Genomic DNA, 12,420 nt, shown 5'->3' on the forward strand with positions numbered 1-12,420 from the left:
ACTTAGTTACCATGAGTCACCTGTGCTGTTAGTGTCATGTGTTTTGTAATTTCTTCTGAAGGTGGAACACCTACAGACCATATCAGCTAAGGTATAAGGATCTAGGATTTACAACCCTTTCATCTTCTGTATTCCTTCATTTCAAGCAAAACTGCATCTTAACCACTGACCTTTATTAATTATCTTCAGTCACTACTGACACAGCAAGAATTAAGGAAAATCTGTGTATGGGGGGAAAAAAAGACAGATCAGGTTTGTTTTCTAGAGAGAAATTGGCTTAGGATTTCTTACTTGTCCTCAATTCTTTTGGTCATAAATAGAAAAAAAATAAAAGAAATTTTTCAAAACAATCAAGAATTTTAATGTAAATCACATTTTACCTCCCTCTTCAACCTTCAGCTTTGTTGGTTAGTTTTCTCTTTTCCATATATTTCTTATTACCTAGATTTTGGATATGAAAGAGTTTTTGTAGTTCTAATAAAGAGAATGTTTTGAGATTAGAGTCCATAGTGCAAAATAGAAGAATATTTATTTTTGTATCTTGAGATTTAAGATAATTTTATTTTTACGTTCTATAGCTTCCTAGCTCTATGATATCTAAATACGAAGTACTCCTATACTATCAGTAATGACAAAATCAGGAGTATCATTTAATTATGTATCAACATTTGGGCCACAGAGACATTAAGATTTGTGAACAGAAGTAAGATGTTTCAGTTATTTAATTTCTAAAAATAAATATTTATTAAACTTTCATAAGTAAAAAGAAAAATTTCACTGAGTAAACTCTGTCGTCTTTCTTGTTGTTTTTCTCTTTTGCCACCTCTCTGTCTTCACAGCTCAAGGAGCAGCTTAGGTATGGCAGGTTTTCCCCACGGCCTTGAAAGCCTCAGGCAAGAAAGAGTAGTCCCAGTCTGCCCAGTCCTTTTCTGTTCATCACATACTGTGACTATTTGAATTTTGCATTGAAAATGTTTGTACCGAAAATGTTTTTCCCTTTGAACCAGCCAGTTTTTTAAAAAAAACCTTGCTGTCAAGGCGACTTTTGGGACATCTGATTTTGCTTCTTTTTATGACAAAGACTCTGATTCTGCTTCAGATATGCACTTTCTTACTAACCTGTGTAGCTTCTGGCAGGTTTATAGGCAAGACAAAAATATGTTTAAGGCCCAAAATTAATAAATAAATAAGATTTGATGTACTAAAAAAAGCAAGTGTTTTATTGACTTTCATCTTGTGCAGACTTCAATTTGTACAGTGCTGCTTTTCATTCAGATTCTTTTTCTCACTACTAAAGGAATAGTTCCATTTATATGTATGATTTAATTCAAGATTTAAAATGGTGGTTGATTCCTAGATGACATCACTAATGATTTAAAAGAAAATTTTAAACGGGAAGTAGTTAGTTATTGTGGCAACTAGTATACATGCACCATAATTTAAAGTTGTACGTGGAAGGTTTCTCAGTACATGTTTGTTGTTTGCAAAAGTCAGCTTCACCATTAGCAGAAGGACTGTACAACTGGATCCAGTGCCAGTGCCACTTCTCCTCCCTCTACAGAGCTCTTCCAGCTGAAGTCACACAAGTCTGTAGGTATGTAGGTCACTGTCTCTTCTGCCATATTCCTGAACGGAAGGATGGCACGAAAGAATATTTTGGTGGTATATTGTGAAGGATCATCCCGAATCATAGGCAGCTACATGATGATCAAAGCACTATGGTCAATATCCACATCTTTTCCTCCTCTTTTCTTAACCACACTTATTTCTTCAGAGTAAAAATATCCTGTTGTCTAGAAATCTTGTGTCTATTCTGGTTTTCTATCTCATCATCAATATGAATTGGAATAGGTCCCTGAAATGATTATGTTTACCAGGCAACTGAGTAATTCTGCTCTATTTGCAGAACTTAAATATCACAACAAAGACTATTTGGAGATATGATCAAGATTATTTAGACAGGCAATTATGCATTTTTCTGCACAAAATTTCTCAGCTGGCACAGATCCTTACTAACCAGCTGCACGTGAGTGATAAATAGACATCATGGGGTAACATGATTAATTAGATGTACAATATCTGCAGACATACCAGAGGAAAGCAGCCACCTTTCTGGAGTGATATGTTGATCTAGATTCAACACTGTAGCATCAAAATAAGAGCTATTTTGACCAGAGGAAAAAACCTTCAATCATTTCTTCTATGTGGCTTTTGATTAAGGACAATAAATTGGGGTTTGTCAAACATGGATACAAGGAGCATGAGTACATCTTACCCCTTCGGGCTCTGCACTGCCACAGTATTTATGAAATTGCCAAAAATCCAATTGCTTTTAATTCCTTTCATGCTGATGCGTTAACAGTACACATATTCTACTCTTGTCTTCCATTTCTTGCATAAAGACATTAACTCTTCCCTCAGAATTTATGTGTATGGTTATGAAAATGCTGGTGGATACACAGAGGTGTGAAATTAATATTAATTATGATTGATCATAGATGGAATTTAGTATACACATTTTGTCAAGTTGTGTCAGGGGAGATTTGGGATTGGACATTAGAAAAAGATTCTTCACCCAGAGGGTGGCTGGGCACTGGAACAGGTTCCCCAGAGAAGTTGTCACAGCACCAAGCCTGACAGAGTTCAAGAAGCATTTGGACAACACCCTCAGGCAAATGGTGTGACTCTTGGGGATAGTCCTGTACAGGGCTAAGGATTGGATTCAATGATGCATGTGGGTCCCTTCCAACTCAGCATGTTCTGTGATTCTGTGACTCACAGGACATTCCCAGAGAGTTACACAATGGTATCATTTATATTACTGCCATATTTATATTAGCAGTGTTAGCATGTCAATAGTAATTCCGGGGATTGATTTAGCTTAGGAAGCTACGACCAGTTAGCTGAATACCAATAAGAAAAGATTCAAATACTGTCTAAACTGACTTTCTGAGTGCCTGTTGAATGTGCAAAGCTAAGATTGGAATTAAGAGCAATATCTTTATTAACTTTAAAATAAGTATTTTCATTTTGTAAAATTTTTATGTTACACTGTATTAACTAAGCAAATAAAAACTGGGTTAATCCAGATTGTCTACTTATTTTTTAATTCTGGAAAGTTTCTAAAAGCCATACAAGAAAATGGGGGACCGAGGAAGACTTAAGGAGTCATCTCACAGAAAGACATTGTATTTTCTGCAGTTTTTCATGTGGCTTGAACACTCTCAGTTCATACAAAACTGCTTTAAATTGGTCATGTTTTGCATGCTATTTTCCAACCATCAATATGAACTTAAAACATAGGAATAAGGTTGAACTGTCCAGTGAAAACAAAGAGAGAACAGTGTTTTAACAGTTACTTTTTTTAGAAAAGCAACAACAAAATATAATTACAATATTAAGGAAGATACAATATTAAGGAAGATGCTGATGTAGAGTTTGCATTTCTCAAAGTTTTATAGATGGGGGATTTCGAATCTAGTTTTTCTCATCTTTACTTTTGAGCAGATAAAATCTCTGGCTATGATTTAGGGAAATAAAGCCCTTCAAAAGTTCCACTCTTTATTGAATGTAAAATTTATGCAGTGATTTTGGCCTAAGTTCATCTCACCAATTGGAATGGAATCTTATTTGAAGGTGTCCTAGGTATCCCATTTAAATACCTAAGATAACATAGAAGAAACCTTTGTTCCCTCTCTGAGTGGACATGCAGCTGATTGATGTGCTGATACATCTACCTAGCCTTCTTACACCTCCTTATCTTGAAGCATACTTTTTTTTTAGCATACCATCCCTCTAGTCCCTATTCTTTTAGCCAAAAGCATCTGAAGAGTGGAAAAACCCTGCAGCTATTTCTTTCTTTTGTGTTGTTTCATTTTCTAAAGTAGGTCACTCTTCCAGCAGATGTGAGCAGAATGAAGGTTTAACAGGTTATCTCACAATTAATTGCACTCAAAAGCAGTAGCTGGAGCGGTAGTTAAGTAAAGTAGCTGTGTGATGAAAAGACTTCATTTCTATGAGCATCTCGAAGGTGAGAAAAGAATTAGAAAAACTTCACTCAAAACTTCTTTTAGCTACATGCTACATCCTTAATGAATATAAAGCAGGAAGACGTATTACACTGCAAAGATTCTCTGTTCCCTTTCATATACACCCAATTTTCACGTTTGAGATTTCACAGTTATGAAATCCTAGTAAGAAAATCTGGTCACATTCAGTGTCACAGAAATACATAAGTAAAAATAAGGAGGAACACTCATCTATTCCTTCTTTTCTAAGAAAAGTAATTCTCCTCCTAGATTCAAAGTACTTTATAGATTTCTCCAGCTTTCTGAATAAAACCCAATTGTTTCTGCACATAATTAAACAATAGTCTTCCAGATAATGAAAAAAAAGTCTATAACTGTTCCAAAGAGTAGAAAGTTTTGGAGAAAACTCACTTTTCCAGGCAAATTACTGGCACTGCAATCCTGCTGCAAAAGGAAAAAACGCATATGGTAGTATTTTCTTAAATCATAGTGTATTTTTCCTAACCTTCGCCCTGTTCTCTTTTCCTTGTCCTATATTCAAATAAAATCAGTCACTATCCAACCAATGGTAATATTCTCAGAAATTATATTAAAATTATTCAGAAATTAATCACAAAGGATATATCTATTTTCAATAGAAAATTTCTATTTTAAATAGAAACATTATTCTTCTGTATCACAATACACCTTTTTATTATTCAAGTTATTAAAAAAGGCGGGCTCTTCACTATCTGAAGAGAGTAAAAATACAGTCAGACTTGATAGTCTCACTGTCAATTTGGTTCATGCAAGTGGTGCACTTTGATTAATCATCTTTCTAAGCTCGTTACATTATTTTACTGCTGCATAGTGCAGTACACTTTTATTCTTTTCCTGCTAGACTTCTAAGAGCGATGTAGTACATACCTGTATTTACATATGATTTTTGTATCCGGCATAAGATTATAGCTAAATCTGTGAATACAGACTCAGACCACCATAAAAGCACTGCTGACCCAAAAAAACCACAAACCCAACAAACAAAACGCCCCAGAAACAAATAAAACAAAAACAACACATTAAAAAAAAAAAAAGTAGAAATACCCAAAATACCCATAGAGACACCAAAGTTATGATCTGAAGGGATCTGTCCAACAGCTCTTCAGTAATAACAACTTTATCAGTCGCCTGCTGAAGAAAAAGAAATAGTGTGCCTAACATATCTCAATATTCCATTGCCATAATATTCAACTTTTATTTATGTTCTTTTTCTCTGTTGAGGTTTCGCTGTAACATATAAATGAAATTCAACAAGATAACATTTATTTCTGAACAAAACATTAAATAACAGAAAATTACATGAAGATATGCTTTATTTTGGAGTGCAACATGTGTACATATAAACTAGATTTCTATTGCAGATATAATTATATCAATTTTCTTTATTTTTAGCATTGCATTTTCACAGGGTCTGCAGTTTCTTCCTATTTTGAAACAAGTGATACTCCAGCACTGTAAAGAGTTATGAAATTATTTATGGCATCAGTGGAATACAATTTCTGTCAACACAGTCCCAGGCTACCATGTATCTGGACACCATCTTATTTTCCAGAGTTTGACAAAGGATATAGTTATATCCAGCTAAAAAATCCACTACTACTCCATTTCTTGAAAAAAAAAATTAAGACCTGAACTGTGAAACCTGAAGATTCGCTAAGGGGATATAACATGATGCTGTTCACAGATCAAATGCAAATTCAAATCAAAGGTGCTCATCTTATTTTCACATCACCAAAGACAAAAAGCCATTAGACACTTACATAACACGGGAATATAATAACACAGTAATATAATAATACAGTATTAGGGGTAGAATGCCAAAATCCCTTTTTAATGGCATTGAAACTTTTTTGTTATATTTCTTTTAATTCTGAAAATACATGTTGCTATTGATACACATGCTACTGTCAAGAGTTAGAACACCACATGAAGCATTGTGAACATTTCAGTTTCAAAACCTGATATTCATTGATCTCCATTAAATTCATACATTGACAGACTTTGTAGCAAGTTATTTTCTGTTTTGATCTACAAATAACATCAGTGGCCCAAAAATCAAAGCTATTGATTAAACACAAGCACTCCAAAAAGGTTACATCAATTTGGTATGTTGGAGAATTAGTCAGTCACATACATTTATGTAGTGTAAATCCAGAGCATTTTCAGTTAACTTTCAAAGTGTCACTCAGAGTTGAGAGAAAAATTAACAAAGAAAAATTAATTCTTTCACTGTCCATGCTAGCTAGGCTGCATCTAGGAATAATAAAGCAATTCAGTCTCCAAGTCTGTTACTATGGTAACAATAAATTCCTTTCAAATATAAAGAAACAGTGGACTGGAGGGGATCTCTAAAACCTTTTTCATCAAAACACAAGAAACTTGTCATATAAATATTGTCTATTTTTATTTGACTCTGCCTTAAATATAATTTCATGTTTTACTCCACTGTTCCTATGGAAGGTGAATTAAGAAACCCTGAAATAGACTCCTGACATTCTGAGATCAATTGTGCTCATATGTTAGCATTCTCCTTTAAGTTAGGTAACTCAGCCTCCCAGAAATTCATTTTGTGTGTTACTTAAAGATCATAGTATTATCTTTCCTATGTAACATTTTTCATGTCTAAGATTATCCTACTTTCCTAATTTAAGGCCAGTTTTGGTTCACTGACTATTCCCACTTCCTCTTCTTTGCACTGTTTTTTCAGTTTTTGTTCATCTTTGTTGAATATGAGTGACCATAAAAGCCTATCTCTTTCCAAGTGCATTCCTTATACTCTGGTATTCCCTTCCTGTGTGTCATTATTTCTTTTACACACAGAATCATACCCTGGTGCATCTTAAGGCATGGGCAAACTAAATCTTTAAAATTTCATCCCATTTCTACTATCCTGTCATCAAGATAGTCCTTCTTACTTTCTGCAGATTTCAGCCTGACGGTTCTCTTTTTCTTGATCTTATTAGGAATTAAAAAATGAAAGTTAGTGTCAAAATGTAACTTGAGAAACAACACCTCTAACTTTACTCCTGCCCCTCAGCATAGTCCATGTCACCTCCTCTTCAATCAGTTTTTTGATATCATCCCATGGTAATGATCATCATTTCTAGTCTAGCTATGACATTTCCCTTGTCAAATAACTCTTGCAATGTAGAAGGCTAGGATATAGTTAACCTACTTTCTCTAATAAGAATAATAGTTTCTCTAATAAGAATTCTCTAATAAGAATAATTGTTATTCAACAAATAAAATCTACAGTTCATAAAATGTTTTAATAATTCCTATTTTTTCTTTAAATGTAATTTTTGAGATTTTCTTTCCTTTAAAATACGATCAAAAACTTAACTGGCAGATTAGCATGAGCTATCACAGATCGTTTACTTAGACAGATAGATAGATAGATGATAGATAGATAGATAGATAGATAGATAGATAGATAGATAGACAGACAGACAGACAGACAGACAGACAGACAGACAGACAGATAGATAGATAGATAGATAGATAGATAGATAGATAGATAGATAGACAAAAATCTTCTGTTTTCAAAACACAGAAAGAGATATTACCTAAAGCCTTACTATGAAATCATTAAAGGGCTTGAATTTTGTTTTCAGTTTTTGGTAATTTTCATTTTCAAACTTACAGTGCAAGTTATTTTTTTTTTTTTCTTCATATTGTACCCTCTACTATGGCCATCATTAACCTTACTTGAACACTGAAGAAAGTGTTAAGGTTTTAGGTGTCCCAAATTATATATCTTTAGCTCATCTTCACTAGAAAACAGTTCACATCACATTTTTTGTTTGGGTGTGTATTTTCAACTTTATATTTTACTCCTATAATTTATAAACCTAAAAAAAAATTCATAATAATTTTCTTTTGACCTTGGACAATTTTCATTTTATACTTATACTTCCTTGTTCCAGGAAGGTTTTCATTCCAATTGACTACTCCAAGCCAGTGCTCTTACTTTACCAAAGGTTACCCCTTAAAATTGAGAACATCGGTTCTCTTATTTGATCTTCAGCTTAAATGTCAGTCCTCTGTGAATTTCCTGACACTTCCAAGAGAAACTATAGCATAAAATCCTGTCTAGCTGGTTCAATGACTGGTAAAGAAATCCACCAGTCTCTGCTTTTTGCATTAGTGGTAATATACTAATAATAATTATTGCTAACTATTTTCTATGAGAAAATAATAAATTTTATAATTAGAATTCCTGGAAATTCCTTTCTCTGTTTTATAACGTGTCTTACCACATCTATATATAATAGGGAGAACCTCAACCAAAATCATAACACCACTGCAATATCTCCTCCATAATTTATCTTCAAAACTGACTCCAAATCAAATATCTCAACTGATGATGTCATTTGTGCATATTACATTACACTGTGTTACACTTCTAAAGTGAAGGAGGAGTTCTTTCTGGTTAGACAGCTCTTTTTTTCTGACTCTTGAATTTGGTCATAAGATTGATCTAAACATTATAAAACATGAAGAAGGAATCAATTATTAATATATTTATAAAATTATTGTTTTTAATTACCTGTATTTCATTTAGGTGTAAGGCATCACTACAAGCCAGCAGCAAAAAAAAAAAAATTCCTAATCTTAGAGAAAAGTTTACACTTAAACATTTTCAGTTTATATTCTCAAGTGTTTGGAACATGGTGTGATTCCTGGGGATGGTCCTGTGCAGGGCTAAGGGTTGGACTTGAGGATCCTTGTGAGTCCCTTCTAACTCAACATTTTCCGTGATTGGGTGAGTCAGTGAAAAGTAAATACCACTTCCTATGTCCTTCATAATCATCTAATTATGTTTTGTTGTTATGTTTATGATTTTTAAGGTATAATCCCAAAAGAGGATTGATTTGCCTCACATAGGAAGTTAATTTGGCTAACAGCAAATTTATTCCTGTCTTAGGAATGTAAGTAAAGAAATTCATATTCTGTGATTTCTTGAGTCTTGTATAGATACATAATGCTGTAAACATTTTTGCTGCTATTGTGCTAGGTACCTCAATGAAAACACTCAGTCTCACATCTATTATTTAATGAGTTCTGAGATCCTTTCCCAGAAGAGATAACCCTGGGATTTTGTTTGCTTTTCCAGAAAAAGGAGTTTTTTAACTTTCTGTCAGCAGCATTTGCATTCCTATTTTACTACATATTTGGAATGAACTGCACTGTTCCCAAAAATAATCTTCAGAATATCAAATACATAGGAAATATGATAACTTGGGTTCTGTCTAGACATATAATATATAGTTTCAGAAAAGCTGTCGTGTATTGCACTCATCCATATAATCTCATTTCAAACATTTATTCAGGCTGTGTGAAATTGATCATTTATTTTGACAATCTTCAGTCAACAAATCCCTTGAATAATAATAGTATAGGAACTTTTATATTACACATAATTTTTTTTAGACCTTAACCTAAGAAAAAATAATTATGCCTTGGTTGCTTTATATTTTTATGACTGTTTTCCTTATCCAGGATAATTATAATTGTCACCTCTAACTTTGGTTTGAGGGCTTTTTCTCTTCTGATATTTTAGTAGCTAATTTTTACAGTTTATTTTTATAATACTTCTTTGTAAATCTGGTTCATCGCAGCAGCTGAAAACCTGCTACCAAGTAACTAGAATTCCCAGGCACTTAAAAGAATGGACAGACACATTGACCTAAAGCCATGGGGTTTTGAGGCAGGGGCACATTGACCTGTTGGAGCAACTCCAGAGGAGGGCCATGAAGATGATCAAAGGGCTGGAGCACCTCCCCTATGAAGACAGGCTGAGAGAGTGGGGATTGTTCAGCATGGATAACAGAAGACATCTAGCAGACCTTATGGCAGCCTTCCAGTACCTAAAAGGGGCCTACAAGAAAGTCGGAGAAGAATTTTTAACAAGGGCATGAAGTGATAGGATAAGGGAAAATGGTTTTAATCTGAAAGAAGGTAGGTTAGGTTATATATTAGGAAGAAATTCTTGACTGTGAGGGTGGTGATGCACTGGAAGAGGTTGCCCAGAAAAATTGTGGATGCCTCATCCCTGGAGGTGTTCAAGGCCAGGCTGGATGGAGCTCTGAGCAACCCGGTTTAGAGAAAAGTGTCCCTGCCTGTGGCAGGAGCTTCGGAACTAGATGATCTTTAAGGTCCCTTCCAACCCAAACCATTCTATGATTCTGTGATATTAGTGAGTATGGTTGGTTTTAATATTAACTTATTGAATATCTTGTGGGAACAACGTAAGGTGTTGTGGTTCTCATTGACTCTGCTGAGTACAGTAGTGTCAAAGCATATATCAGCTTCATAAATTAGCTTGAAAAAACTGCCAAACCATTGTTATTAAAACAAAGAAATTATGAAGTATCTTACTGTAAAAACATCTGAACATTGTTACATTTATTTTGATTTCTTTAATCCAATAAAAACCACACCCTCACTTTTGTTTTTCCTTCTAATAGATGGATCTAGGAATGACCATACCCAAAGTCCAAAAACCTCAATTCTAGTCTTCACCCTACGCAGCTGCCACCTAATTCTGTCGAGTAATCCTTTAACACCTAAAGCCAGTTAAGCCTGTTTCTTATTTTAACCTTCCTAACCTGCCAAAGATTGTGCTTTTGTGCATGCCTGGAAGCACTTCAGGCTCAACATCAGCAAGAGAGCTCCGGTACTCAAGTTGGGCTTAGATCTGTTGGGGTGCATAAATAGAAGAGCTCTTCCTTCATCTGTTTTGCCTGCAGTGCTTAATCTTACAGCTGGGTGTTAAAGCATGCCTACTGGATTTGGCTTCACACAAATACCACAACAACCACAAGAAGAGATGGCTTCCCTAGCTTCTTCCATGGCTCAATATACTCACCTGCCTCAACCTTGTAGGAATTTAAATCTATGCTTTAATCCTGAAGCTGATTGTATTAACCATCAAATTATTGAAAATTCAAAGGTAATAGAATTGGTGAATGCCTTTAATCCCTGCTTCTGTTGAAGCATTTCTGTTTTACATCAAAGCACTCAAGATTCAAAAGACCAACAGAGGAATAAAGAGCAGTATAAAACTCAACAGATTAGGAGGAGTCATGGGGCTCAGTCTTTTGCCTGAAGGATTATTATCCCTTTAATAGTCAAGGGATAAAAAAAGTTATATTATGCCGAGAACTCTTGCAAGCAAGTCTGTTAACTGTTAAGCTAGAAAGTCCTTTTCCTTCTTACAGTCTCTGCCTCAATATATCATTAATTATAGTACAAAAGTTGAAACAGCAGCAGCAGTAGGTTTGTAACAGTTGTGTGTTTAAATCCCATATGCAAAAATTGACCTCAGAAATACAATATCTTCTATGAATGCATTAACCACTGAACAATTCTATAATAACAATTCTATAAAAACATGGACACCTTCTCTACTAATCTTTCAAATAAAATGTGATAAAAATATTTTTGTGTTTTTTCTTTTTTAAAGAGAGTTTGATAGAATAGTTTTTGAGACATGAAGCCACTTCCTGATGGCTATGAACATCTAATTCCAGGACATGAGCCCCATTTATCTGCTTATTTTTGACTGCTCACTGTTTCACATGTCGGTTTTTGGGCTTCCCCTTGTGTCCTGTGTACCCAATATAGATCCTGAGTACCTAAATCAGGCCGTGGTTCTCCTTCCTAGGATGAAATTCCCCAAATTTAAATATTGAAATAAACAGTTGAATACTAACATGACTCATTAGTATAACCTGTCACAAAATCTGTACACACTGGAAAGACCTTGTCGGTATTTCCCTTTTTCTCATAAATCTTTGAAATAAAAATAATTTGAGGTTGTTTGAATTTCTTGCATGTATATTTGGAACTTAATATTTTCTGTTTAATTGGAAATATTTGCCAGCACCTCATATCTATTACAGTGGTAAAAAAAAAAAGCAACAACAAAACCTAAACAAACAAACATTTTGCTGCAGTGCTTAAGACACTCTAAAGTTACTAAATGACAGCAAATTCTCCCCACACAGAATGTGGCAATTTCTTGCCATCACTCATGATGGAAAAAAATTACACAGATTCAATACATAAAATAATGGAAGAAAAATATAAGGAAATAAGAAGCTCACCTTTTAAATACTGTTAGAAATCTTCACAGGGCTATTCAAATACAAACAGAGCTCGAGTCAGGTATTTAACCAAGAGGTACCATTGTCTTTGCAGTAGGTCTGTGTTTCAAAGCATTTCCAGGCAAGTTGGTTGGGAGATTAAGCATTGGAAATCCTGCCAATTGCCTCAGCAGGCATCTTACAACCATGAGAATTTTGATTTGTTTCTGGAAATGTCACATATTTATCTGGCTGTTCAAATT

At 34.4% G+C, this 12,420-nt stretch overlaps 1 protein-coding gene across 6 annotated transcripts in view; it reads right to left on the bottom strand.

Moving 5' to 3' along the window:
* GRIK2 (glutamate ionotropic receptor kainate type subunit 2) overlaps positions 1–12,420 on the bottom strand; it is a 365,319-nt gene that overhangs the window by 324,943 nt on the left and 27,956 nt on the right. Inside the window, exon 1 of one of the 6 annotated variants that reach the window (XM_064649884.1) lies at positions 4,440–4,457. The exons of the other annotated variants lie outside the window; for them this stretch is intronic. The gene's annotated coding sequence lies outside the window, so the exon portion shown is untranslated. Of the gene's footprint in view, positions 1–4,439; positions 4,458–12,420 lie in introns of those variants that run through there. 6 annotated transcript variants of the gene reach the window in all.

Source organism: Pseudopipra pipra, chromosome 3 (assembly GCF_036250125.1).
Source record: "Pseudopipra pipra isolate bDixPip1 chromosome 3, bDixPip1.hap1, whole genome shotgun sequence".
Classification (NCBI taxonomy): domain Eukaryota; kingdom Metazoa; phylum Chordata; class Aves; order Passeriformes; family Pipridae; genus Pseudopipra; species Pseudopipra pipra.